Source organism: Narcine bancroftii, chromosome 4, assembly GCF_036971445.1.
Source record: "Narcine bancroftii isolate sNarBan1 chromosome 4, sNarBan1.hap1, whole genome shotgun sequence".
In the NCBI taxonomy this organism is placed as follows: Eukaryota; Metazoa; Chordata; class Chondrichthyes; order Torpediniformes; family Narcinidae; genus Narcine; species Narcine bancroftii.
Genome location: NC_091472.1, coordinates 295,378,276 through 295,405,751, shown reverse-complemented (window position 1 = coordinate 295,405,751; position 27,476 = coordinate 295,378,276). Strand labels below are relative to the sequence as shown.

The 27,476-nt window shown below is 40.5% G+C and overlaps 1 long non-coding RNA gene across 1 annotated transcript; it reads right to left on the bottom strand.

The window, feature by feature from the left end:
• Positions 1-1,043: 1,043 nt before the first annotated feature.
• On the bottom strand, positions 1,044-4,038 carry LOC138760167 (uncharacterized). The gene is made up of 3 exons (XR_011355480.1): positions 3,951-4,038; positions 2,625-2,887; positions 1,044-1,242 (listed from the first exon to the last, which is right to left on the bottom strand). It is a non-coding gene; the product is annotated as an uncharacterized lncRNA (long non-coding RNA).
• Positions 4,039-27,476: the final 23,438 nt, after the last annotated feature.

The window sequence follows — 27,476 nt, the reverse complement described above, 5'->3', positions numbered from 1 at the left end:
AAAGATTTGCTGCTCTCAGTGTGAAGAATTTCTTCTCACCTCTTCCCAGAATAATGTATATGCTGGTGTATAAGACAATCCTCTAAACTTTAGTCGCCTCAAAATCAGGGGTTGTCTTATACAGCGGGTATAAAATCTGAACTCAGATAGCGAAATCTCGACAGCGCTGCCATCTTCCCGGAAGCTCCGACACAATCTTGCGCATGTCCTGTTAGTTACCAACAAAGTCTCAGCGTTCCCCCGTGGGGCCAATCCACCCAGTCCAACTGCTGTCGGCTCTGTACAGGTTTTAAGTGGCCTGTTACAGGAGTCAATGCTGGTTTACTTTAAATTAAAACCTTTACAGGGTAATTTGGTATTAAAATACTGTGATTTGCTTTTAACGGCATCCACTGGTCAGTGGTAAATGCCTGATTTTTTTGGGGGGGGAGGGGTTTGGCTTATACAAAGTGCATCACTCAAAACAAACATTTTAAGTGGAAATTCTGGGGTCATCCTATCCACGAGTCATCCTACACACCAGAATATATGATAGCCACACCCTCGTATTTGTGTCTATGATTCCTGGTTGTAGGCACACCAGTTAAAGAAAAAAGCTACTCCTACACTGTCACGTTACTTAAGAAATTTGTATGATTTAATGAAATCATCTCGGCTCAAGGTCTAATCTGCCCGATCTCCTCTGATACAGTAAACATGCTTTCACATAATGAATCTGCATTCCCTCTCGCCCTATTACATTCTTCCTCATGTGTAGAGAACAAACCTGTGCACAACCCAAATGCAGTCCTGCCAGACTTCTGTACAATAGGAGCATGACATTTACACTCATGTCTCATGTCAGGACTGCATCCTATCAAGTCACTGAGTGGCAACGTAAGTATTAACATTAATCGTCCCTCTCTTGAGCAAGAGCAACTGAGCCTATCAGAGTCTATGTGCTCTGACTTTATCTTTGACCCTGGTTAACAAGAAATCAATAGAGAATTATTGAAAAGTGGACAGTGTTGTAAAGTGACTTGTCCTGAATATCTGAGTGAATAGAAAATAACATGAAATTTCATACCAACCGAGGAAACAGCACACAAGGTGCAGTGATTTGAGCAATCACCAGTAATAATATTTTTCAGTTTTGTCTTCATTTGTAAAGGTGAGATGTAATTGAAATTCATGCTGGTGGTTGATATTGTAATTGTAGTCCTTTAATCCTTATTCTTGTGTTCTCTGTCTTTATTAAAGGTGCTGCCAAAAGGTTCATAAAGGATAAATCAATTTCATCATAACATTTTGGTCATGGCGATAATAATAAAGAAAATTCTGAAATTCAAATAAATATTTACCCCAGTTTAAAGGAACAACTTAATTAAAATATGATTATGTGATTTCTTGTATTAGATATGTAATTGCTGCATCATTTGTAGTTGTTTAATCAATAATACCACTAGTTAGTTCAGAATTTCTGCAAATTTTAAAATTTAACATAACCATATAACCACTTACAGCACAGAACAGGCCAGTTCGGCCCTACTAGTCCATGCCGTAGCAAATCCCCACCCTCCTAGTCCCACTGACCAGCACCCGGTCCATACCCCTCTAGTCCCCTCCTATCCATGTAACGATCCAGTCTTTCCTTAAATGTAACCAATGTTCCCGCCTCGACCACGTCTACCGGAAGCTCATTCCACATCCCCACCACCCTCTGCGTAAAGAAATTTCCCCTCACGTTCCCCTTATAATTTTCCCGTTCAATCTTAAACCATGTCCTCTAGTTTGAATCTCCCCCTTTCTTAATTGAAAAAGCCTATCCACATTTACTCTGTCTGTCCCTTTTAAAATCTTAAACACCTCTATCAAGTCCCCTCTCAATCTTCTACGCTCCAGAGAAAAAAGCCCCAGTCTGCACAACCTTTCCCTGTAACTCAGACCCTGAAATCCTGTCAACATTCTCGTGAACCTTCTCTGCACTCTCTCTAACAGAGGGAAGCAATTTCTGGACCTGTTAAGGAGGAGGCTCCTATTGCCTACATTTATTGACGTAGAAGATAGAACATCACAGCACAGGAAGCAGGCCCCTTGGCCCATGTGTCTATGCTGAACATGATGTCCAAATCAATCTAAAAAATCTGGTGTTTGCACATGACACCCATTCCTCCATCTCCTTCATGTTCATGTGTCTATCTATAAGCCTCTTTAATGCTACAGTTGCGTCTGATTCCACCGTTACTCCTAGCAGCCCCATTCCAGACACCCACCACTCTGCGTAAAATATTTGCCCTGCACATTTTCCTTCAGCTTCCTTGCACTGAAATGCATGTCCTTTGGTGTGTGACACTTTTAACCTGAGGGTAAAGATTCTCACTCTCAAGCCTATCAATGTTCCTCATGAGTTTATAAACCTCTATCAGGTCTCCCCACAGCCTCCTTCACTCCAGAGAAACAACCTAAGTATGTCCAATATTTCCTCACAACTCATACTATCTGAATCAGCCAATATCCCGGTAAACCTCTCGGTATCTTTTCCAAAACCTCCACTTCCTCCCTGTGATGGGGTGACCAGAATTGCACACAGTATTCCAAGCATGGCAGAGCCAAAGTTTGTTATAGCTGCCACATGACTTCCTTACCTTTATACTCCATGTTCCACCCAATGAAGCCATGCATAGGATCCACGTTCTTTGCCATCCAATCTACTTCCGCTTATTAGAGACCTTGGGATACAAATACACGGTTCCCTGAAAGTGGCCCTGCTGATAGAGTTGTGAAGAAGGCATATGGCATGTTTGCCTTCATTAGCCAAGCATGGAATTGGGACGTCATAAATCATTGGTTTGGCTGCAGTTGGAGCAATATTGCACAGTTTTGATCACCACCCTGAGGGAAGATTAAGCTAGAGGGGACAGAAAAAAATTGTGAGACTGTTGCTTGAATTTGAGAAATTGAGTTATAGAGTCTGAATAGGTAGGGACTGATTCCCCTTGAGGTAACATTATAAACATTTTTTTTAATTATGAGAAGCCTAGATAGGGGGAGGGGGGGGGTGATAACCACAGTCTTTTTCTCAGGATAGGAAAGTCTAAAGCTAGAGAGCATAGTTTTAAAGAGAAAAAAGAAAGCTTTAAAGGGAATCCAAGGGGCAAGCTTTTCACATATGTGTATATGGTACAAACTGCCAGAGGAGTGGTGGAAGTGGGTATCGTTTTGATGTTAGGTACATAGATAGGAAAGATTAGGAGGGATATGGGCCAAATGCAAGCAAATGGGATTAGTGTAGATAGCATCTTGATTGCAAAGTTGCACTGAAGGACCAGTTTCATTCTATGTAACTTTGCACCTCGATCAATCTGAATGTTCCCAGAATGATGATCTGCCTTCTGCCAAACCAGCCACTCTTTTGCTGGAGTTCCAAGTGAAACTTGACAGTAAAAGAACATGCTTGTATCATTGTACTTCATGGAGTAATGAAGTGTATTACCTGTGTACATCTATCTCCATGCTGATTAAACGGGAGTGTATTGAAATTTCCACGGCAACCAATGATAATTACTAATTGAGCTCATCACCTGAATTCTGTAGAATAAATTCTGTTCATAATGCTGATAAAAGTCCTGCATCATTGGTTAAATGCAGTATTTTGTTTTGATTTTGTTTCAGTGACTTAGATGAGCAAATAGATGTGAGTTTACCTTAAGTTGTCAATAACATCAGTTTTAGGCAGCTGACCTATTTTCATTTGAGACATAACTTCTTGTGCTACTGTTAAAAAAAAACTATTCCAAGGCAAACTAACACCCCCCCCCCCTCACCCACCCACCCACCCACCCACCCACACACACACACACACAAACAAAATGAATCATTTTGCTGGAATAAATACTTATTGCTTAAGTACTAACTGGTAGCTTTTACCTCTCACAGTGTAAAAATTAAAGTGATAGAAATCTGCAACCTACTTTCATGTATGTTTTCATCTCTTCTTATTTAGATCAGAACACCAACCACCTGGAGAAAGTATTATAGGAATTTGCAGTCAATCTTTTTACTATGGATAAGCAAAGCATAATCTTCAAACAAACTAAAATCATTCTTGCAAAGGTACTTAATCCAAAATATTCTCATTTCCTTCAAAAGTCTCTTCCTCAGCATTTACTGCTTAAAGGCAGGGAGTAGATGAGAACAGCTCCAAAAAAATTGATTGAAATCTGCTCCAAGTGGTCTAGTTCTGTCCAACTGAAAACTCACTAAGGTCTTTGAGAGGGTCTTACAGAGCTCTCATTAAAAGGTAAACTTTCCTTGGGCCAGGTGTCATGTCAATCAGAGATGATGTTTTCTCACAGACCCACAACCATCCTTTTTCTCTGTCAGAAGCTGTTATCGTCTTCAAAGAAATATCAAAACGCTGTTTGTTCTGTTCTTTGATTTCACCCACACAGTGAATTCAAAGAGTACAGGTCTATTTGAGCGAGGGTATATTTCTGTGTCGATGTGTGCATTTGTCTCTCCAGGTTTGTGGGCCTGTGTTTAAGCAGCAAGCTTCCATTAAAACTTCAAATTTGATCACTTTAATCTTTCCTATTCTTTTGATTTAAAAGATGAACCATGTCATGAATTTTTTAAATGACATGGTAATTTATTAAACCTAAGTTTACCTAGATGAGCATGTACGTAATTAATCTATCCATTTACCAAGCTGATTCAGAACTGGATCCTGATATGGTGCAAGGTAGCTGGCAAGAACTTTTCTTGAAACTGTCTGTAAGGTGAGTGATGGAAAGATTTTTCTAACGACTATTCAACATTTTATTTCCGAGGCACAGATTGTGCAGTGGAAACAGTGTAAAACTGTCCAAATTCAGTAACCATTTCATCATTTTCGGGGAAACAAACAGGGAAATCGAAATGCCACGTAGTGTAACAAAGATTGTTGTTTTCCCAGCCAAGTTTGATTATTGGACAATAATTATTCGCATCAACATTCAAATTCAAATCAATCTCAATATTTGTCCTCCATTGCAGTGATGGATATTTAAGGCAGCTTCAATTTCTAGCCTTTGAAGCTCATCACAAATATTACTGAACTGCATTATATTGAAAGTACACTTGAATGAAACTCAGTCTATTACAAAGCAAAACATTAGAACAAGTGGAGATGTATTGACCATAATGAAAATGAACAATTGAACTTATCAATTAACCTGAGCTATTGCATTTGCACCTTACACAATCATATTGTAAACAAGAGCACATATCAGGGAATGCACATCACATGATAAAACAAGATTATAAGTTGTTCACACTCCTTAATTAAAACACCAATATATTAGTGTTCAAACTGATAGAAAAACAATTGTGAAGTGTATTTAAACAATAAAAATATTAAACATGCAGTCAGATTAAACATGGATGTAGAATAATTTTGAGTAGAAACCAAGAAAGAAGATGAATAGCATTTGTTAGACGACTTCAACTGGTTAAGATCTGATTTAAAAAATTAATGTTAAATTCCTGATAACCATGTATACTGCTAGCTTTGATTCTTGTGCATGGATAGAAGATACGGCACCATGCATACACATTCAACTTTATGCCTAGTGAACAAATTAATTATTTTAAGGATGTAAAAATACAGGGGATGAATCAGCTCTCTTCAGTTATGAGCATTTGATTGGATGTAATTCAGGACCCTTTCTTGAGTGAATTTCCATCTGCTGATTTTCCGCTCTGCTGATGAAGGACCACATTTCCAGGCATTTTTGCATCAATAACAACATTTGGTTGCCTTAAACATCAGTTTTAACCATTTTATTAATTTAGACATACAGCACAGTACAGGCCCTTTCAACCCAGGAGCCCATGCCACTCAATTACACCCAATTGACCTACAACCCCACCCCGGTAGTTTTCTTTTTGAAGGGTGGGAAGAAACTGGAGCACCCAGAGGAAACGCACATAGACATGGTGAGAACTTACAAACTCCTTACAGACAGCGAGGGATTCAAACCATTACACTAACCATGCCACACTTTGGCCACTAGTTCGTAAAAAGACCACAGCACAATAATGTTAAATCTTTAGCTTAATTATGGTTAAAGTGTCAGTTAAAAACTTACCTTAACAATTTACAAGTCCTTCAACAAAAAGAATCGGATAGTGCTTCCACCTCACAGTTCGGGAGATTCATCTCCATTCCTAGCTATGGAGAGTTTGCAACATCTCTCTGTGACCGGATTGCCACATCCTAAGGATATACATGTTGGTCTCATTCTGGCTAGTATATATTGCCAGGTGTAGAGGAATGGGGAGGGGACAAGTAGGAGGACTATCAGGAATGTAAAAAAAAGAGTGGATCATAAGGAAATAAGTAGGATACTGGGACAGATGGAATTCTTCAATATATACTTGATGGACTGAATAGATCCATTTGGTGTCATAAGGAAAGAAGAAAATAACTGGCCAGTGATCTCCTCAGTGTCTGTGGAATATGCTATATGGAAATAATTGCTATTGATGGAAAAAGAATGCTAAACGGTTACACACGTCAAACAATTCATTTGATGGGAAATGTTTTGGAATGTTCCCATAATTTCCACGTTCTTCCTGCAGAAAGTTCAAAAGTCCCATCGCTGCTCCACAAATTGTGGCTTCCAACACAAACAAGCTTAGATCAAGTTATTATTTATACAAAATGTATTTTGTTAATATACTTGAATTATTGGATGGATCATAATATCCCATCTTAATTTAGAAATAATAAAAAAGGTAGATCAGACTTCAGTACTTCCTGTTACTTTATGCAAAGTGACAACTGAATTCTGTGTTTGAAAAATGTTAGACAAACTAACCACACAGTCAAATGAAAATTCGAAGGGATTTCCAAATCCTGTTAGTAGAGGTGGAGCTTATAAAATGGCATCTTTATAAAGAGGACAACTGGGGAAAAATGGCAGGTTTTTATGGACATTTTTCACGGGATTCAGGACAAATTTATTCCAAAGTGGAGGAAAGGCTCTAGGAGATGCAAATGGCAGCCCTGGCTAACTAAGGAAATCAAGTGCATTATCAAGTCCAAAGAGAGTAATTATAAGATAGCGAAGCGGAGTGGGAAATTAGAGGATTGGGAAACCTTCAAAGAACATCAGAGGGTAACTAAGAAAGCCATAAGAGATGGGAAAATGAAGTACGAGAGGAAATTAGCAGATAATATTGCGGAGGATAGCAAAAGCTTTTTTAAGTATGTGAAGAGGAAGAAATTGGTTCGGTCTAAAATTGGCCCTTTGAAAATGGGCAAGGGTGAAATTATTACCGGAAACAAGGAGATGGCAGAGGAATTTAACAAATACTTTGCAACTGTCTTCACCAAGGAGGATATAGGTTATAGTCAGTTAGGGGGTGGTGGTCATGTGGTACCAAGAGACTTGGGGAACTTTACTGGGGAGGTAGGGGATCTAATGGATATCCGGATCCAGAAGCAGGAGGTTATGAGTAAATTGTTGGGACTGAGGGCTGATAAATCCCCAGGGCCTGATGGGCTGCATCCTAGGGTGCTTAAAGAGGTGGCTATGGAAATTGTGGAGGCACTGGTCGACATTTTCCAAAGTTCCATAGATTCCGGGGAGGTCCCTGAGGATTGGAGAGTGGCTGATGTTGTGCCGCTTTTTAAGAAAGGAGGGAGGGAGAAAACGGGAAATTATAGACCGGTTAGCCTGACATCAGTGGTGGGGAAGATATTGGAGTCCATCATAAAAGGAGAAATAGCAGAACACTTAGTCAGTAATAATAGTATAAGGGCTAGTCAGCATGGATTCCTTAAGGGTAAGTCATGCTTGACTAACCTTCTGGAATTTTTTGAGGATGTGACAAAGAGGGTGGACTCGGGAGAGCCAGTGGATGTGGTGTATTTGGACTTCCAGAAGGCCTTTGATAAGGTACCGCATGGGAGTCTAGTGGGCAAGATCAGGGAGCATGGTATTGGAGGTAAGGTGCTGACATGGATAGGAAATTGGTTAAGAGATAGGAAACAAAGGGTTGGAGTAAATGGGTCTTTTTCAGAATGGCAGGATGTGACGAGTGGAGTGCCTCAGGGATCGGTGTTGGGTCCTCAGTTGTTTGTAATTTATGTTAATGATTTGGATGAGGGGATTATAAATAACATGAGCAAATTTGCAGATGACACTAAACTGGGTGGCGGTGTGGGGTGTGAGGAGGATGTAAGGAAAATGCAGAGGAACTTTGACAGGCTGGAGGAGTGGGCGGCTAAATGGAAGATGAATTTCAATGTGAACAAATGTGAGGTTATTCATTTTGGGGGAAGTAATAGGAAAGCTGAGTATTATTTAAATGGAGACAAGCTAGGGAGTGGGGAAGTGCAAATGGATCTGGGTGTACTTGTTCACCGGTCACTGAAGGCTAGCATGCAGGTTCAGAAAGCTGTGAAGAAGGCAAATGGAATGTTGGCTTTCATAAAGAGGGGATTGGAGTATAGGAACAGAGACGCCCTTCTGCAGTTATCTAGGGCCCTGGTGAGACCCCACCTGGAGTATTGCGTCCAGTTCTGGTCTCCAAACTTGAGGAAGGACATACTAGCTATAGAGGGCGTGCAGCGCAGATTTACAAGGTTAGTTCCAGGGATGGCAGGGTTGTCATATGCAGCAAGGCTAGAAAAACTGGACTTGTATCCATTGGAGTTTAGAAGGATGAGGGGGGTCATGATTGAGGTATACAAAATCATCAAGGGGATAGAAAAGGTGAAGTCTGATTACTTGTTCCCAATGATGGGGGAGACGAGGACTAGAGGGCATAGTTTAAGAATACAGGGTAGGCCAATTAGGACGGAGATGAGAAAGCATTTTTTTACCCAGAGAAGTGTGAATCTGTGGAATGCTCTGCCACAGAGGGTGGTAGAGGTGGATTCGCTGACTATGTTCAAAAGAGAGTTAGATAAGACTCTTGTGGGTAACGGAGTTAAGGGTTATGGGGATAAGGCTGGAAAGGGGTACTGATGGTAATGATCAGCCATGATCTAAAATGGCGGTGCTGGCCCGACGGGCCAAATGGCCTATTCCAGCTCCTATTGTCTATTGTCTATCTTGGCAGGGATACTATCATATTGGTAGCACTTGTGTTAATGGAGTTGTACATTAATGAATGTGATTGGGAGCTAACAAACATTTTAAAGGAAGGGTCTTGCAGTCACAAATATGCCTCCCATGTAGGTAATGTTGCTCGATTTTTTTTGCTATCAGGAGTAACAGAGATTTCCACACAGAAACTAGTCCCTGGTGTTAATTGTCCTCATGATTTTAGTGTTTTTAATTCCATTTCATTTAATCACAGACCAACATTAATATAATCTAAAAATGGCAATAACATTTTGTAATCAATACATATTGATCAATGATAGAAATGCCACATTAAAGGATATTGACCACTAAAAGATAAAAGTGGACAATTGAAGAAGGGTCAGTTTCTATCGGTGAGAACAGATCTCTCCCAGGTAAATTTAATCAAAGCCTAGTAGCAAGCAAATCTGTCATGGACCAACGGGAGGATTTGAAAGTAAAGTGTTTCTGTTGCATGCTACGGAACTTAAAGCCAGAACTCCTTGGATGGCCAAATATATAGAGAATAAAATACGCCAGAAACAAGAGCATATGACAGATGCCAGACTGATTACAGCAGGTTCAGTGGGGAAATGAAAAGGAAAACAAGGGAGGCAAGAGAGAGAAAGAGAAACGCTTGGCAGCAAACTCAAAAAGAGAGCAGGCTACAGGAGGAGATGTTGGATCAATCAGAGACAGAAAGACTGCCTCATTGAGGCAGAGAGTATGGCTGAGGTACGAGTTGAATACTTTTATTCTTTACCAAAGGAATAGGTGTATAAAAATATGTAATTGAGATGCTGGGTAAGATTTTAAAAATTAAAAACATAGAATTGCGGGACCAGCTCAGCAGGTCTCGCTGCATCTATAGGAGGTAAAGATATATAAACGGCATTTTGGGCCTGAGCCATTCTTCAAGGTATGACCAAAAAGCAGACTGGTGCCTGAATTAAAAGGCTGTCGAGAAGTAAAGAAAATCAGAGCAGAGCATATACCAACAGATATAATGTAATATGCATAGGAGGACAGGTGAGAGGAAAGATAAGAATTTATTGGGGGAAGGGGTTTATGTCTTTGTCAGTTGTTAAAAGATCAAACCAGCAACCACAAAGGAGGCATATCACACAGGGGTAAAGATGAACAATTACTTTATTAACAAAAAATTAACCTTCAAACTTTAATTCAAAATCTCCCCCCCACCCTTTTATAACAATGCCCACTGGTTACTATGCAAATCTCTATAACAGTGTAAAACTAATAAATTCCCCAGCTAATAAATAACATAACATTTTTAATTAAAGTCTAAGCTACACTTCCAACCAGCCCACAGAAAAACAAAACACACAAGACTCACAAAACTTCGATCTCAACCAAAGCAAAGATCATAAACAAAATTCAGTTTGTTTGGTAAACTGAAGCCAAAAGATCTTTGAGAGAGAGAGAGAGAGAGAGAGAGCACAAAATTCAAAGTTGTCTTGTGTTGCTTGCAGAGAGAGGAACCAACTGGCTTGGTCCAGATCCTTCTGGATACCTTCAGAATGTTCATCCCTTTTTGAATTCCCAACATTCTAAACTGTCCATGACTCACGCTCTGGGCCTTCTTCCACTCCACAGCACCACCCAATGGTGGTTTATCGTCCAAGTCCAGAAATTTTTAGATAATTTTCTGCACATGCTCACTCTGTCTCCCACTCTCTCAGCAGTCCACCTTCACTTGGCTAAGGCAAACTGTCACTTTTTAACATAAAAACACACAACACATAGGCCAATACACAACACAGAACTCTGTAACACAATACAGAGATGGGGGAAAAGAGTCAAAAACGAGAGGAGCAGGGACATAGATGGGGTGGGGCAAATGGAAACAGGAGAAGTCGATGATAATGCCATACAGTTGGAGGGTGCCCAGATGGGAATGGTGACTGGGAAAACCATCCAGGAAGCCTTTACCCTCCTGGAGGGATCAGAGTACATGGAGTGGGGAGCACCCACTCATTTGCAGGGCTGAGGTGAAGTTCGGTGATGTCACTCTGTCAATAACTCACAGAGACATGTATGATCTCTGGAGAGAGCATTGCAGGGTGAAGCCCTGTGGGGGTGGAGCTTCCTATGCGCCACCAGCCTCCCTTCTGGTCCTCCCCCTCAGGAGGTGGCCCCTGACTAATCTATCTTTTGAGCTCACCCAAACACCACTACCCTCCCCCCCAACCCAGCAGGAGAAGACTAAACTTCAAGCTGTTCCTCTTCTTAATGTATCTTTCTTTGGCTTGGCTTCGCGGACGAAGATTTATGGAGGGGGTAAATGTCCTCGTCAGCTGCAGGCTCGTTTGTGGCTGACAAGTCCGATGCGGGACAGGCAGACACGGTTGCAGCGGCTGCAGGGGAAAATTGGTGGGTTGGGGTTGGGTGTTGGGTTTTTCCTCCATTGCCTTTTGTCAGTGAGGTGGGCTCTGCGGTCTTCTTCAAAGGAGGTTGCTGCCCGCCAAACTGTGAGGCGCCAAGATGCACGGTTTGAGGCGTTATCAGCCCACTGGCGGTGGTCAATGTGGCAGGCACCAAGAGATTTCTTTAGGCAGTCCTTGTACCTTTTCTTTGGTGCACCTCTGTCACGGTGGCCAGTGGAGAGCTCGCCATATAACACGATCTTGGGAAGGTGATGGTCCTCCATTCTGGAGACGTGACCCACCCAGCGCAGCTGGATCTTCAGCAGCGTGGACTCGATGCTGTCGACCTCTGCCATCTCGAGTACTTCGACGTTAGGGAACTTAATGTAAGGGTCTATGAAACACTCATCAAAACAGATTGCTGCGATCTATACAGAAAACCTTTAGCAGAGAGGCAAGAACTGTTCCCATGGATGCTCCCTCACAGGAAATTCTAGATTAACAATGTCCACAACCTTTGTCATGTGCCTTTCAATTACATCCTTTGTAATGAACTTTTTCATTGAACACTGAATAAGAATTTGTAGTTTAAGCTTTTAAGTATAATGGGGCAGATCATCCACTAGCAGGAAATATTGTATATATTTTGTAGTGGATACAAATAACAACATTTCCCCCTCCCCCCACCACCACCACTTCCACCAGTCCTCCCATTAATAGAAACTAACTCCTCATGGGTGGGTGCTGCAGGAGCTTTCATTTGGCCAACATTCTGTCCTGACTCCTCCTGTCTATTGTTACCGAGAACCAACACAGGCATTTATGGCACCTGTTTAATGGGAACATGAGCAGGGAGCATCCTGGTGTCAAATGACAGCCCAGAAAAATGGGGCACTCCCACGAGAATATGGGTGCACCCTGGATGCATGCTTGCTGGCCCGTTCCCTGCCTCATCATGGGTTAGTATGGTAATGGGCATCTGGGCTCTGGGCATCCAAATGTGAAGCCAAGGCATGGGATGTGCAAGCAAAGAGAGAACTTTGGCATCTCATGGATGACCTTGCATTGCCTGCTTGCAGACATTGATGGTAAAGGCGCACACATATGCCAGCTAAGCCAGAAAAACCAAGCATGCGAGTCAGTGAACAGATAATCTCTTCTCTCCCCTCTCTCACTGGAGAGCATCTTGCACTACTGGAGCACAACAACAACTCTCTTTTGTCGGTTGGTGGTGGGGCGGGGTGGGGGTGAGGCCGGTGTGGCGTTGTCATTTAGTTTGATTATGTGCCTTGTCCATCATATGGAAGGCACTTGTGTATATATCAATCCACTTGATCCGCCTTGTTTTAGACATGCTTTTACAGTTATAACATGTTATTTAGATTTTTACAGTTTAGAAACCAGTTATTCATTGCGTTTGTAGTGATTGTCGAGTGATGTGACTTCCAAGAGGTGGAGTGTTATATGTGGCTTGTGGAGGATCACGTGGCCTCTCTCTGAACATTAGAGTTTCTGTAGGGTCATATGTCCTCCGTGTTTGAAGTCGCATCACCTGCCAATCAAAATTGGACACTGGCCGCATATTAGTGCACACCTTGCTGTTGACTCATTTAAATTACTTGGCTAAACGCCCAACTCAGAACTGCATAAAACATTCATCCATAGCACATTTCTTCCTCTCTGCCTCGTGCTCCAAGCCCTGAGCACCGCTCTACGCCAGCTCACTACTGTGGTCGTCACTGGAAGAGTCACAGGTCAGGTGTGCTATTGTGATAGATCAGTACTTGCAGAGAGCTGCACCCCTGTTGGTAACGGAATTGTGAGTAGGTTTGAAAGTCCCTGTCTGTGAAGTGTGTACACGTGTGTGAGAGTGTAGAAGATGGGCCTCCACTGGTATTGGAGTTCAACCTGGGTCCAATGTTTAGTAGTAGAGTGATTAAGTATCATTTGAAATCTTCCCGTTTGTCTCCTGTGTGTTCCATAAAGTTACCTTTAATTATAATACTTGTGTCCAGACTCATCTCTCTGCAAACCCACCAAACCTGATAGTTTCCAAATGCAGCATTTTCCTAATTGATAAGAAATAAAAGTGGTTTTAATAAGGGAAGTGCAGTTATGTCATCAAAAAAAAATTTCAAAAGGAGTTCAACATGATTGGACTATCATTAAACATGGAATAAAATGTACTGTTATAACATGAATGGAAATTGGCTAAGAAACCAGAAACATCGAGTAGTGGTTGACACTGTTTCTCAGACAGTTGGGAGATGTACAGGGGAGTTCCTCGAGGGAGTCAGTACTTGGACCATTACTTTGCTCAGTATATATTTATAACTTGGATGTGGATGTACAGGGCATAGTTTCCAAATCTTCAGATGCCAAAAAATCTTGGAGGCACAGTGAACTGTAAAGAGGACAGTCATAGACTTCAAGGAAATAAAAACAGCCTGATGGATTAAGCCAATAGGTGGCAGATGAAACATAATGGTGAGGAATATGAAGAGACACAGTTTGGTAGGAAGAATGTGAGGATAAACCATGTATTTGAGGACACAATCTTAAAGGAGTTGAGGAACAAAAAGATCTGGGAGCATTAATGCAACGTACATTGAAAATAACAGAGCAGGTTGAGAAAGTGTTTCTTAAATAAGAGACATAATGTAAAGATACAAGTAGGGTATGGTGAATATTCAGAAAACTTTGGGTCAGTGATAATTGGAGTATCCAGTTTAGGTGGCACATTTTAGAAATGATGTTAAGCCTTTGATAAAAATGTGGAAGGACAAAATACCAGGACAAGGGGTTTTATTATTATGGTAGACAAGAGAAGAAAGTTTTGTGCATAGATGGAAAGAGGTCATGGTTTTAAAATCATAAAGGATCTAGACAATGTAGATAAAGAGAAACTGCCTCCTATTAGTAGATGGATGAAGAACTAGGAGGTTTAATGTGAAAAATATTGACATGAGAACCAAATTTGGCATAAGTAAACGTGTTCTTACACAGGAACTAGGTAGTGTTTTCAAAGCTTTGCCACGAGTAGCTGTTGAGGCAGATTCAGTTCCAGTATTCAAAAAGAACTGGATTAGTATCTGAAAGAAAATAATTTGTAGGGCAGGGGGAGAGGACATGGTTGAATTACTTCAAACTGCTTGTGGAGAATATATTGAATAGCTCTTTCCATTTTGAACTATTGCGTGATTCTGTAATTCTTCTTTCTTAAATTGGGTAAAATTAGTCTGGTTAACATTTGGATTATTACATCTAAGTGCTTTAAGCATCCTATCATTTTTTTTTATTGTAAGAACAAATTTGTCATAGGTCAGGCAGCTCTTACAAAGTGGATTCTGATCTGAGACCATTATCTGCCCTTCAGTTTCCAGCCAGGCAGAATTTAGGTGCATTGCTGGAATGGATTTGGCACCTAGTGTGCAGCTGTCTGCACGCGGATATCTCCACCCTATTGTGCACTCCCTCCCTCCTTAAAAAAGTAGTAAACATTGATTATATGACATTGTTCTGGAATCACCCATATTTTGTCCATGAAATAGCAACTTACCTTCCCTATCACTACCCCAGGAAGGCTACAGAGGTTCACCATCAATTATTTATTTATGTAATGTTGCCACTCTTGTTACGGATGCAACTGTGCGCAAGAAATGTCAGTGGACAGAAACAAGACAGTGACAAGTAATGTATTCTTAATTATCTTGGTTAACAGATGACTATTGGTCAAGATACCAAGGTTCTAATCGCCATTGACTAATATGATGTCACTTTCCATATCCATTCGAGAGCCAGCGTGGACCTTGATTAATACTTCTGATGAGACAAAAATGCAGCATTTATGTGCGTGTCACATAAGGATGGGCAACAGGATATGTTGGGTCTCTCGATGATAATGGTGAGAATGCTGAGCATTAGAGGTGACAAAAAATGAATGCAGGTGAAGGTGAAAATAAGCTGAATAAATTCATGAAGATATTGAAAACAAAAATGCTAAATGATACACAATGGCTACATAAAACTGACCACACATTTCTGGCACTAACTTCACTTGTCCTAGCGAGATTTCAACAGTTTTCTGAGAGAAAAGGTAAATTAGATTCCAATTTCTATTTCCATTACATTCTTTTGAGATTCAAAGGAGCATTAGTGTCTGCTGCAGCCTTCATATATTCAAGCATAGGAGTTTTAATGTTCCCACCTTCATCTCAGAGTTCAACTTCCTGATTAATTTATTGGTTCCAAAATTAATTACAGTAGTGTGGAGCTCTTTGCATAACTAACTGAACACCTTTTTTTTAAATTGACCATTAATTGAATTTCATTGATCATTCAATCCTTTGCAGTACCTTCTTCTTTAAGATCTTCCTTAAAGCTCTCTGTTTGGTGATATGTCCGAGTATCTTGTCTCTGGTTTATCTTTGCTTTTCGATTGATGTTGCTCTACTGAAGCATCCTATTCGAGTGCCTTCTATTTGGAAATTCTCGTTGCTCTATTACCAACACGTTGGAAGCGTGGTTAGCAAGAACCTTTGTCTGCCTTCCTCTCCCTGGTGATAGACTCCAAGTACAATCCATCTGAGGACTATTGCTAATAATTCCTAAACCAATGAAAGGTAACACAACACCTGCACGAAATTCAGTCAAGCAGGGACCCTTCTTTGTCACGTTGAAAGGTCCAAAAATGGTTGGTAAAATAAGGGCTTCAGAGAATGTTTCCTCTGCCTTACTTTATCTGGAGTTGAGTACTTAAGACAGGCCGACATTTCAGTTCTGTGAAAAGGGAATGCCTCATTGTCAAAGACTAGCTTTCAGATGAGGTTTTGAATGAAAAAAAAGATTTGTCTCATCCTGCGATTCAGATTCCATTGCACTGATTCAAGACTCCTGGCATCAGAGTTCCATTCCTCCCTCAGATAATGTTACCCTATGGATTATTATCATGTATCTCTTTAATGGAGTGTTCAGTTTTAAATTGTGTTTTTTTTTTGTTTTAGTTGCTATAACTAATTCCTTACATGTGAAGCACAGTTCTAAGAATTTTAATGTTCTATGCCAAGAAATAGGATTCCATCGTAGCTCTCCTTTTAAGAACATTGTAACTGAATGTCAATGCATCTGAGAATAAATCACAAAAGAGAAACAGCCATTTGGTAAGAATTTTGCATGGTTGTGCAAAGGCTTCTTTCAACCAGTTTCTTCTTCCACTATTCCTCACAGCAATACTTACCTGACAGTAAATGAAATGAAATGCTGCTGAAGGATGATGAATGCTACCCATGCCTTCTTGTTTCCAGATTACAGTGGGCATTCTTTAAAAAATGTATTTATTATGCATTTCTTGAATAATGGATAAGTATAGATGGCAGCATAATGTCATCTGAAACATTACCCAGCAGATGGATGTTGCAGTCTTTGGTGGCCATAAGTCCAAAGCAGATGTTGCTTCTCAGGAGATGAAGGTGCACAAGAACATCTTTCCAAAATCCCCAGCTCATCTACACCGAAAACAAACTCAAAAGGATAGAAACCATGCTGGACTGGAAGTGGGGTTTGAGCAAGCAGGTTGTTCCTGGGCTGCCTGCTGGTCAGTGCTCACAGCTACACCACTCGTGCAAATGTACAGTAAGTTACTGTGATTTTTCATACAAAGGACTGTCCTCAGCTGGCCATGAATGTCTTTGTCATTGAAGCCCTCTTGTTCCTGAAAGTGGGCAAAAAAGCTCCTGGCCTTCTCCATCACGAGCTGGCATAAAGCCATCCAGTCAGGTATTTGATCACATATAACAACAGTTACCAACAAATGACTTCATCAGTGAGTTTACCTGAACGTTAGCTGAAGTTGTAGAGTTGGTTTTCCTGCATTCCTCAAAATTTGTTGAACAGTGAGCCTAACAATTTGGAATCCTCACCCAACATCTACCTGATACTCATCTACTTTATGCTTGCAGTTTTTATGGATTGGTCATATTTTAAATACGTGTATATATATTTTCATTTTTGGTGAAGATTATATCAAAAACATTTTTTAAATCCAATAATAAATTATTTTTGTTTACTAAAACATATCAGATAAGTGCCATGGTGAGCATAGCAGTTAACTTAAGTCCAATAGTTATGACCCTTTTGCATTTTCCTTTGGTCTATAATGTTTTACAATGGTAACAGTTAGCCCTGTGGCTCAAGAGCAGATGCATGTCAATTACATGTCAATCTCTTGTACAAAGCAGGTAATTAAATTTTCATTGGGTGAGTAACAATGATATAATGCATTCTCATTGGCTGAATAGATGTGATCAAGATGGCTGTATTAAGCAAGCAGGTAAGCTCATGAACTGTTCAGTTTAAATGATTTTATTCTTGAAAAATAATACCCTTGTCACCATAGTACAATAACATTTTTTTCTCTCTCTGAGATAACGCTGTGCAAGATTCTTGCATATATAATTGAGATACCTACTCCATTGTTCTGGCCCACTTCCTTGAACCAAATTTCCCAAAACTGTCTTCTTCATTGAGCCAGAAATATGCTGGCTACAACTGCACTTCTGTAAACTTTAATAAGTCCTCTTCCCCCTTGTGTTATTGCTATTCCTGTCAATAATTAGATAGTTATAAGTCCCTATTTTTTTTTGCAACAGATTTTTGCACAATTTTGTTAGCTCCCTGTAAAATGTTCACCTCAAAAATCTTTCTACGAGTTGGTGGCCATAAAAATAGTCCCCATGATAGCTTATTTTAATTAATATTAATATGCTAACAAATGAATGAAGGAGTCATGACCATCAAAGATTTCTTATTTTGTGCTGAGATGAACCCTACATTTCATGTCACTAACAGAAACTTGAAATAGTCAAGGCTTCAAATTCAGGTCATAAGAAATAAATGTTAATTAAATTTAGGCTCTTCTGTCCCGTGAGCATGTACAGCCCAAATATACCTGGTGACCAATTCACCTACCAACCCCGCACGCCTTTGGACCATGGAAAGGAACCAGAGCACCCAGAGGAAACCCATGTACAAATTCTTTACAGAAAGCTGTGATGGTAAATTTTCAATAACCACGGTGTTAAGAAAATAGCTGATGTACTGAATGCAGATGGTCACTGGTTCCTTGTATAAGAGAGGCTGAGAAATGGTAGAAATGTACAAGAACTGCAGATCTGGAATCCATAAGCAAAGCAACTAGAAGCTGGAGGGAAAGGTCAGGGAGCAACGATGGAAGCTTATTACCTCCAATCTTTCATTGTTTGCTAAGATATGGTCATTGATTCAAATTAATAAAACACTTTGTTAAATAAAGGGACTTCCAAAGAGAATGGAAGAGAATTCTCTACTCTGATCACACAATTTTAACCAAAATAAAGTTTTAGTCAGAAAAATTCTTAATGGGGTACACACTTAATGTTAAATGAGCTACATCTGATCCATTTTTCTGCAACAATGGAAGTTTAAGAAATGAAGAAACAGGCATACAAAATATATGCCCAATCTTCTTGGTTTGCTTTACTTTAATGCAAAGTTTTCCAGTGATTCATTGATTGCCCTTCCACACTTGTGGCCATCCTCAGGTTGTAACATTCTTGCTCTGCAGGGTAATAATGTACTTTCTGCTTTCTCAGTATCAGCTTCTGCGAAGCAAGCCTCTTTGCTGCTCTTCCTGAGGCCGAACCCATTGATCTCATATGGGATGTCCTTCTTCGTCATGACCATATATAATCCATGGTGTCGGAAGTGTTGAGTTATCAATCCTTTGAGGTATACCCACTGTCAGTGTGATGAAAGTTTAATACTCATTGTGCTTCCAATCACTGTGGTAATAGGAGTTCTGAAACGTTCCCACAGCAGTTTACCTTTCCTTACATCCCATACCAACATCTGTGAGCTGTGTGGTTGAAGAGATTGCTTTAGTTGAAAAGAATCCTCATGATCTTGTCATGGGGTAGCTTTATCATTCCATCTATCTAAGTATGGGTGTGACACCTTTCGAGTTGATTGCAATGAAGTCCACATCATTTCCTCTTGATCACCAACTCCAAAGAGCATCTCCCATTTGGCTACAATGTAGTCTTGCTGTGCATTGACAACACATGTTTGGTTGTTTTGAGCCGCACCATCTTGTGTTTATTGGCTTGCTTCAGGCAGACATCATTCATTGTTCCTGGGTCAAATTGAAATGACATGGTCGTCTCAGCATTAATACCTTAGTGTAGATACATTTAATGTGTTTTCCTGTCACAGAACTGACCTTCCCTGACACAGCATTTGCAGCTAGTACTCAGAATCTGACCTTGTTTCTGTTACACTGACTAATCTCATCCACTCCATGGACATTTAATGCCCTTTTTTGTGTACACTTTGTAGAAATGCTGTTCCAATTCATATTTCTTATATTTTTTTCCCACACATAGAATGTTTCTCCTTCAGACTTTCATGTTTCTGTCCACAATATTTACAGATTCTAAGCCACCTTAACTGTAACTTCCCTTTTCTGCCTTATGAACTTCATTTTGTTGACCCATCCATATTTACAGCCTGGCTTTAGATGACACCATAACATTATATTTATATAATATATTTCAATATTCACTCTGTGTCTTGTATTAATTCCTCCCTTTGGCTGGATTCCCAAATCCAGTCTTTGACATGAGTCCTTCTCCAACTCTACAAAATTACACTTTATTTGCAAGCAATCTTACTTCAATGAAGAATGTATCAAATGATGCTTCTTTCTCTTGCTTGTGGCAATGAATAGATGATGTTGACCAATTTCATTTCGAGGATTATTCTTATTGTATGTGTAATACATTGCATTCTCCAGGGTCACATCTGAAGTCTTTGTGGCACTCTCTAATGTTGTTCCTTTGTGGCCAATGAGATAGAAATGCATCTTAATGTTATATGCTCCAGTTTACTTGGAAAAACTATTTCAATATATAAAGTTTTCTCCACATTGTTTCCATCCTTTAATCTGAGATGCATCTATTTAAAATGGTTTGAGCAATTTTATTTTATGATGTCATCGCTCATGACTCATGTTCATCCCTCAATGCACATTCACATCTTGGCCTTATTGGATGATTCCCAACTGGCATTTAGTACATATTCAGATTCAGGCATACTATCTGAATTTCAATATTTTACTGACCACTGCTTTTGACAGAACCTTGAGAAGAGTCAATGAGTCAAATTAACAAAGTGCTTGAGTCAATGAAAATAATTAGAGATCCGTTTCTCTCCTGCCTCAAGCAGGTACTCACTTGTGAGAGGACATCTGCTAATGTGTCATTAAAACCCTGATAATGAGCAGTCAAATCTGGGTAGGAGTGGGACTTTGAGGCTTTGGCTCACAAGGGTTCGATAAGCAGAGGCTGAGGATGAGGTTGATTCCAATAAGTTAAGATCTTTGAATTTAAATTAGGAAGAGTTAATAGAGACAGCAGCCAGGGCAGTGAATGATCCAATTGCACGATATAGGAAATCTGGGACAGCACAATTATCCTGATGACCGCACCTACAAGAGTTGCATCCAGCTGCAGCTCCTGGGCGACCAAGTTGGGGAACTAGAGCTGGAGCTGGATGTACTCTGGATCATTCAGGAGGCAGAGGGAGTGATAGAGAGGAGCTTCAGGGAGACAGTCACCCCTAAAATTCAGGAGACAAGTAACTGGGTGACTGTTAGGGGAGGGAAGGGGAATAGGCAGAGAGTGCAGAGCACCCCTGTGGCTGTTCCCCTCAACAACAAGTATACTGTTTTGGATACTGTTCAGGGGGCAGATCTACCAGAGACAAGCTGTGATCGTCATGTCTCAGGCACAGAGGTTTGGCCCCTCATCTCAGAAGGGAAGGGCGGAGAAGAGGAGAGGTATGGTCATTGGGGACTTGTTGGTTAGGAGAGCAGATAGGAGGTTTGGTGAACAAGATCAAGGCTCCTGGATGGTATGTTTCCACCCAGCTGCCAGGGTCAGGGACGTCTCTGATCGAGTACATAGCAATTTAGAGGAGGAGCCAGATGTCATGGTCCACGTGGGAACTAATGACATAGATGGGAGTAGTGATGAGGTCCTGAAGAGGGAATATAGGGATTTAGGAAAGAAGTTAAAAAGCAGGACCTCAAGAGTTGTGATCTCAGGATTGCTGCCTGTACCACACACCAGTGAGGATAGGAATAGGAAGTTGTGGCAGGTGAATGCATGGCTGAAGAGTTGGTGCAGGGGACAGTGGTTCAGATTTGTGGGTCTGGCCTGTAATAAAAGGGTGGGTTTCACCTGAATTGGAAAGGGACCAAAATATTGACAGGCAGGTTTACTAGAGCCGTTGGAGAGGGTTTAAATGAGTTTGGCAGGGGGTGGAAAAAGAATGTGTGCGCAGAGATTAGGGCAGAAATCATGACCAGAATGCCATGCTTTCTGATTTTGTGAGAAAGGTCAGGCAGGGGACAAAACATAATTGTCTAGTTAGAGAGGATGAACTAAGAACATGGATGTAATTATGATATTGTGGCCATTACAGAAACTTGGCTGGAGGAAGGGCAGAATTCACTGAAGCAAGTACTGAGGTTTGGGTGCTTTAAAAGAAATTGGATGGGAGATAGGAGAGAGGGGAGTAGCATTACTGGTCGGAGAGAGTATCACGGCATTAGAAAGGGAGGATGTTGCAGAGGGAGTGTCCACTGAGTTGGTGTGGATGGAAGTCAGAAATAGGAAGGGAGCTATTACAGTGCTGGGAGTAGTCTATAGGCCACCAAATAGCCCTTGGGACACCGACAAACAGATAAGCAGGCAGATCTTGGAATGGTGCAGGAAATACAGGGTTGTAGTAATGGGTGATTTGAACTTCCCTAATATTGACTGGGAATTCCTGACTGCAAGAGGGATGGATGGGGCTGTATTTACTAGAGCCAATGGGGAGGGTTTAAATGAATTTGTTCAAGAAGGATTCCTGGCACAGTAGGTGGACTGGCTGATGAGAAGAGAGGCCTGACTGGATCTGGCTCCAGGTAATGAACTTGGTCAGGTGGTGGGCCTCTCAGAGCGGGAGCATTTTGGTGAGAGTGATCACAGCTCCCTAAGCTCCAGCATAGATATGCAGAAGGATAAAAACGGACAAAATGGGTAAGTGCTTAATTGGGGAAGGGCTAATTATGAAGGGATGAGGAAAGAGTAAATTGGAAACAGATTTTCAAGGGTGAAAGCACGGATGTAATGTGGAAGGAGTTTAGCGACCACTTGTGCTGGGTTCAGGATAGGTTTTTCCCATTGGGACAAGGAAAATGAAACTGTGGCTGATGAAACAGGTAAGGCAACTAGTCAAAAGGAAGCAGGAAGCAGATATTAGAAACAGGGAATCCCCAGGTTACAAACTAGTTCTGTTACCTTGGTCTGTTCATAAGCCGAATTTGTACATAAGGTGGAACAGGTATTTATGGCTCTTATTTAGCACTCACGGTAACATTTATGTGCTTTTATGGACATGTATGAATTGGGGAATAGCCTGTCCGTAGTATGAGTTGTTCATAACCCAATGTTCATAATCCAGGGACTGTCTGTTTAGGAAGCAGAAAACAGGAAGGGCTCATGAGAAGTACATGGTTGCCAGGAAGGAGCTTAAGAAAAGTCCAAGGAGAGCTCGAAGGGGGCATGAGAAGGCCTTGGCATATAGGATTAAGGAGAACCCCAAGGTGTTCTATGCGCATGTGAGAACAGAAGGATGAAGAGAATGAAGGAGGGGCCGCTAAAGGATAAAGGAGGCAACATGTGCCTGGAGGCAGAGGAGGATGGGGAGGTCCTAAATGAATATTTGCTTCAGTATTCACATGAGAAAAGGACCTTGATCAAGGTGAGGTCAGAATAGAACAGGCCTGTGTGCTGGACAATGTGGAGATTAAGGAGAGGAAATGTTGGATCTTCTTAAAAACCTCATTGATAAGTCCCTGGGGCTGGATAAGATATACCCCTGGTTGCTGAGAGAAGTGAGAGAAGAGACAAATGGTTGTCTCTTGTTTAAAAGAGGTAATAAGGAGATCCTGGGAACTATAGACCGGTGAGTCTTACATCAGAGGTGTGTAAACTAATGGAGAGGATTCTTAAGAATAGGATCCATGAGCATTTGGAGAAGTACAGTCTACTCAAGGATAGTTAGCATGGCTTTGTGAAGGGAAGGTCATGCCACACAAGTCTAATTGAGTTTTTTTGAGGAGGTAACAAAAGAAATTGATGAAGGTAAAACAATAGAAGTGGTCTACATGGATTTTAGCAAGGCATTTGACAAGTCCCCCACGAGAGACTCATCCAGAAAGTCATGAGTCACAGGATCAGTGGAACCTTGGTCGTGTGGATAAAATAATTGGCTTGTAGGAAGAAAGCAGAGAGTTATAGTGGATGGAAAATATTCTGCCTGGATATCAGTGATTAGTGGAGTGCCACAGGGATCTGTTTTGGGACCCCTGCTCTTTGTGATTTTTATAAATTATCTGGATGAAGAGGCAGAAGGATGGGTCATTAAGTTTGCAGATGACACAAAGATTGGAGGAGTTATGGATGGAGCTGAAGGCTGTCAAAGGTCACAAGAAGATATAGACATGATGCAGATTTGGGCAGAAAAGTGGCAGATGAAGTTCAATCCAGAAAAGTGTGAAGTGATGCATTTTAGAAGGATTAACCAGAAGGGTGAATACAGGGTTCATGGTCAGTTACTTAAGAGGGTGAATGAATAATGGGACATTGAGGGTTCAAATTCATGCATCCCTCAAGGTCGCTGCACAAGGATAGGATAGTTAAGAAAGCCTATGGGAAGCTAGGCTTCGTTAATAGGAAGATTGAGTTCAGGAGTAGAGAGGTCATGTTGTAACTCTACAAATCTCAGGTGAAACCACATTTAGAGTATTGTGTTCAGTTCGGGTCACCTCATTATCGGAAGGATGTAGAAGCTATGGAGAGGGTGCAGAGGAGATTTACCAGGATTGGAAAACCTTGTATTATGGGTCAAGGTTAGCAGAGCTGGGACTCTATTCTTTGGAGCACAAAAGAATGAGAGGAGACTTAATAGAAGTCTACGAGATTATGAGAGGCACAGATAGTGTGGGACAGCCAGTGCCTGTTTCCCAGGGCAGGAATAGCAAACACCAGAGGATATTCTGGAATGTACAAAGTGAGGGGAGGGAAGTTTAGGGGAGACTTCTGGGGTAAGATTTTTCCGCTAAGAGTTGTGGTGCCTGGAATGCCTTGCCAGGGATGGTGGTGGAGGCTGAAACATTAAGAACATTTAAGAGTTTTGGACAACCTCATAGATGGAGGAAAAGTGGAAGGTTATGGGGTAGGAAGGGTTTTGTACTTTTTATTTAGGAATATATGGGTCGGCACAACATTGAGGGTCAAAGGGCCTGTACTGTGCTGTGCTGTTCTATGTATATTTCTATCTAAATTTAACAACCCATTACTAATCAGGCCAGAGAAAAAGCATTTAGGGGCTCCTCCATTGTCTGAATGCAAGATGATTTTCTAACAATATGGCCTACCCCCAACCAACCATGCACACCTGTTTGTTGGTAAATTCTATAACAAGAGATATTTTATTTAAAGCTCTTTAGCTCACAATATGAACTACATGCATCCTATGTTTTTATTTCAAAAAATTTGGTTTGGAGTTTTAAATAAAAATGTTATTTCTATACTTAGATTATTTTCCATTTAGATAAATACATTTTAGAACATTGCTTTGACTTTCCCTTTGTATTCTATGTGCAATCTAGGTTTAGTTTGAAATAAAGACATTTTTTTTTATATAAAGTAAAAATCAAGAGAACCAGTTCCATAACACCAAACAATAGATGTTATTTAAACATTAAACATGGATAGCACTGTTCTTTATAGACCGTTGGAATAATCCAATTAAATATGGATTTTATTTATATTTGTCTGACATTTGTGCTTCTGTGGGAGTCATCTTGTAATAAAACCAAGCAAAAAATATCTAGTCCCTGATCATTCAGAGGTGTCTTCATCAGAAATTCAGAAGTCATCCTGTGTTCCTTGCAACTTCACAATCAGAGCTTCTCATCTTTCATGCTGTGGTACAAATATCCTATTCCCCCCGCCTCCTTCCTTGACTTAGACAGACTCTTCATGGGTTAGCATAGTTCTGGCACACATTAACACTCTGCTGCTTCATGAGAAGCTTTTTTTTGCCTGCTTTGTCCCTCCCTAGTTCCACAAAGTGGTCCTTCCAGGAAGAAAAGAAAATATGTCGTAAGGGTTTTTGTTTTGCCATGAAGTTCATGTCACTTTGGTCAATATAGTTCAAATAAATGAGGCATAACATTTATGTTTGTATTTCGTACAAATAATATCAAGAAAGAAAATTTTGGGTCCTTCATTTTCGACAATTTAGCTTCAACATCTCCAATCTTAACTATATAACTTTCTTTTATAAAGTGTATGTTCAAAATATATTTGCCCCTTCACAACACCGACTGGACTTCTTGGTGTAAGTCAATAAGATTTCCTCAGCAGTCAGGCAGCATCTGTGTTGAGGGAAGTAACATTCATATTTTAGATCAATGACCAGGAGAGTCATCAAAGTTGGAGAGTAGCAAAGGTTGGAGAGATCGAAGGAATGTCCATGATTTGGGTGGAGACCAAGACAGACTGAATGGTGGTAATGAAGTGACAGTGCAGAAGGATTGTTCATCATTGGGTTTAAACAAAGAAGTGTGAAGAAAAAGGAGTGAAGACCAAAAGAGAAGAACAGAAGGAATGCTGGGAACATAGGATTCACCTGAAAATGAAATCTTTGTTAAAACATGGTAATTGTAGTGTTTCACTAATATTGATTATCTTATCATTTTTGTGGATTGATTATCTCAATATCTGAAATGTGTTTTTAGCAAGTATAATCTTTGAATCGTAATCTAAATCCTAAAATGCAATGCATTTATTTCTCCTGATTCATTCAACGAGCACAAATCACCCGAGGAAAATTTAGACTAATTTAAATAATTTCTAAATTAAATAATTTGGTTTATTAATGTCATCGTTTTTTTCTTTATTAATGTGATTTTGCAGCAGTATTGTAAACAATAGTTTAAAAGAAAGATGACACTGACAATGGAAAATCAATGTGATGAAACCAGTCCTGAGCAGTCATGGATCGGCAGTCTGTTTTACACTCTGTTTATTTTCCTTACTTTGTTAATCCTGACATTGAATATTATTTTTTTTCCCCCCCTTGGCTTCTGTGGAACTCTCGAGTTCAATTACTGTCCTTTTGTAAGCTATTGCATAAATGGACGATGCATTGAATTTCTGATGAACTTTCCATACTGCTATTTGGTGCAGTTTAAAACCTCCATAAAATTCATATTTTAAAAACTTGTGCTACTAACTCAGTGATATGTTTGCACAATCAACGGTCAAATAAAGCAACCCTAGCATTCTTGAATGAGATACAAAGTAGAAGCTGTGGATAAAAAAAAAGTGCGTACCTGGGAATATTTCCATTTTCTTACTGCCAGAAATCTACCACATTTTGCAGTGGTGTTAGACAAGTATGCTCAGAATCAAAGAAAAGACTGACTTTTCCTCTCCTCATTGTGGCTGCTGGAGGCTTACTTCACAGAGCATTACAGTTTTGTCTTGTTGGTAATGAGTTGGCAAATATGTTGGCACATATGCATGCTAATTGCACACTCTGCCCTTTTTTTATTGTCGGGGAAAGTTAAGAAGTCACTTTAATAAACTCTGGGTGAGCAGCATCTTGATGAGTGTGTCTGGGCAGTGGGGAAGTGTAAATAGCTAAACCTGGCACAGAGCAGAGTGAGTTTCTCCAGCACTTTTGTGTACTACACAGTGTAAGGTTACGAGGCTCATCAGTTATCTCAATAGTCTGAGATCCAACAAAAGATCAAGGAAAGAAAGCAGAGCTTTCAGCTTTGAGAGGAATGGTTGAACTGATCTTCTTGAAGGTGATGAACATTTTAAAGATCCCACCAATT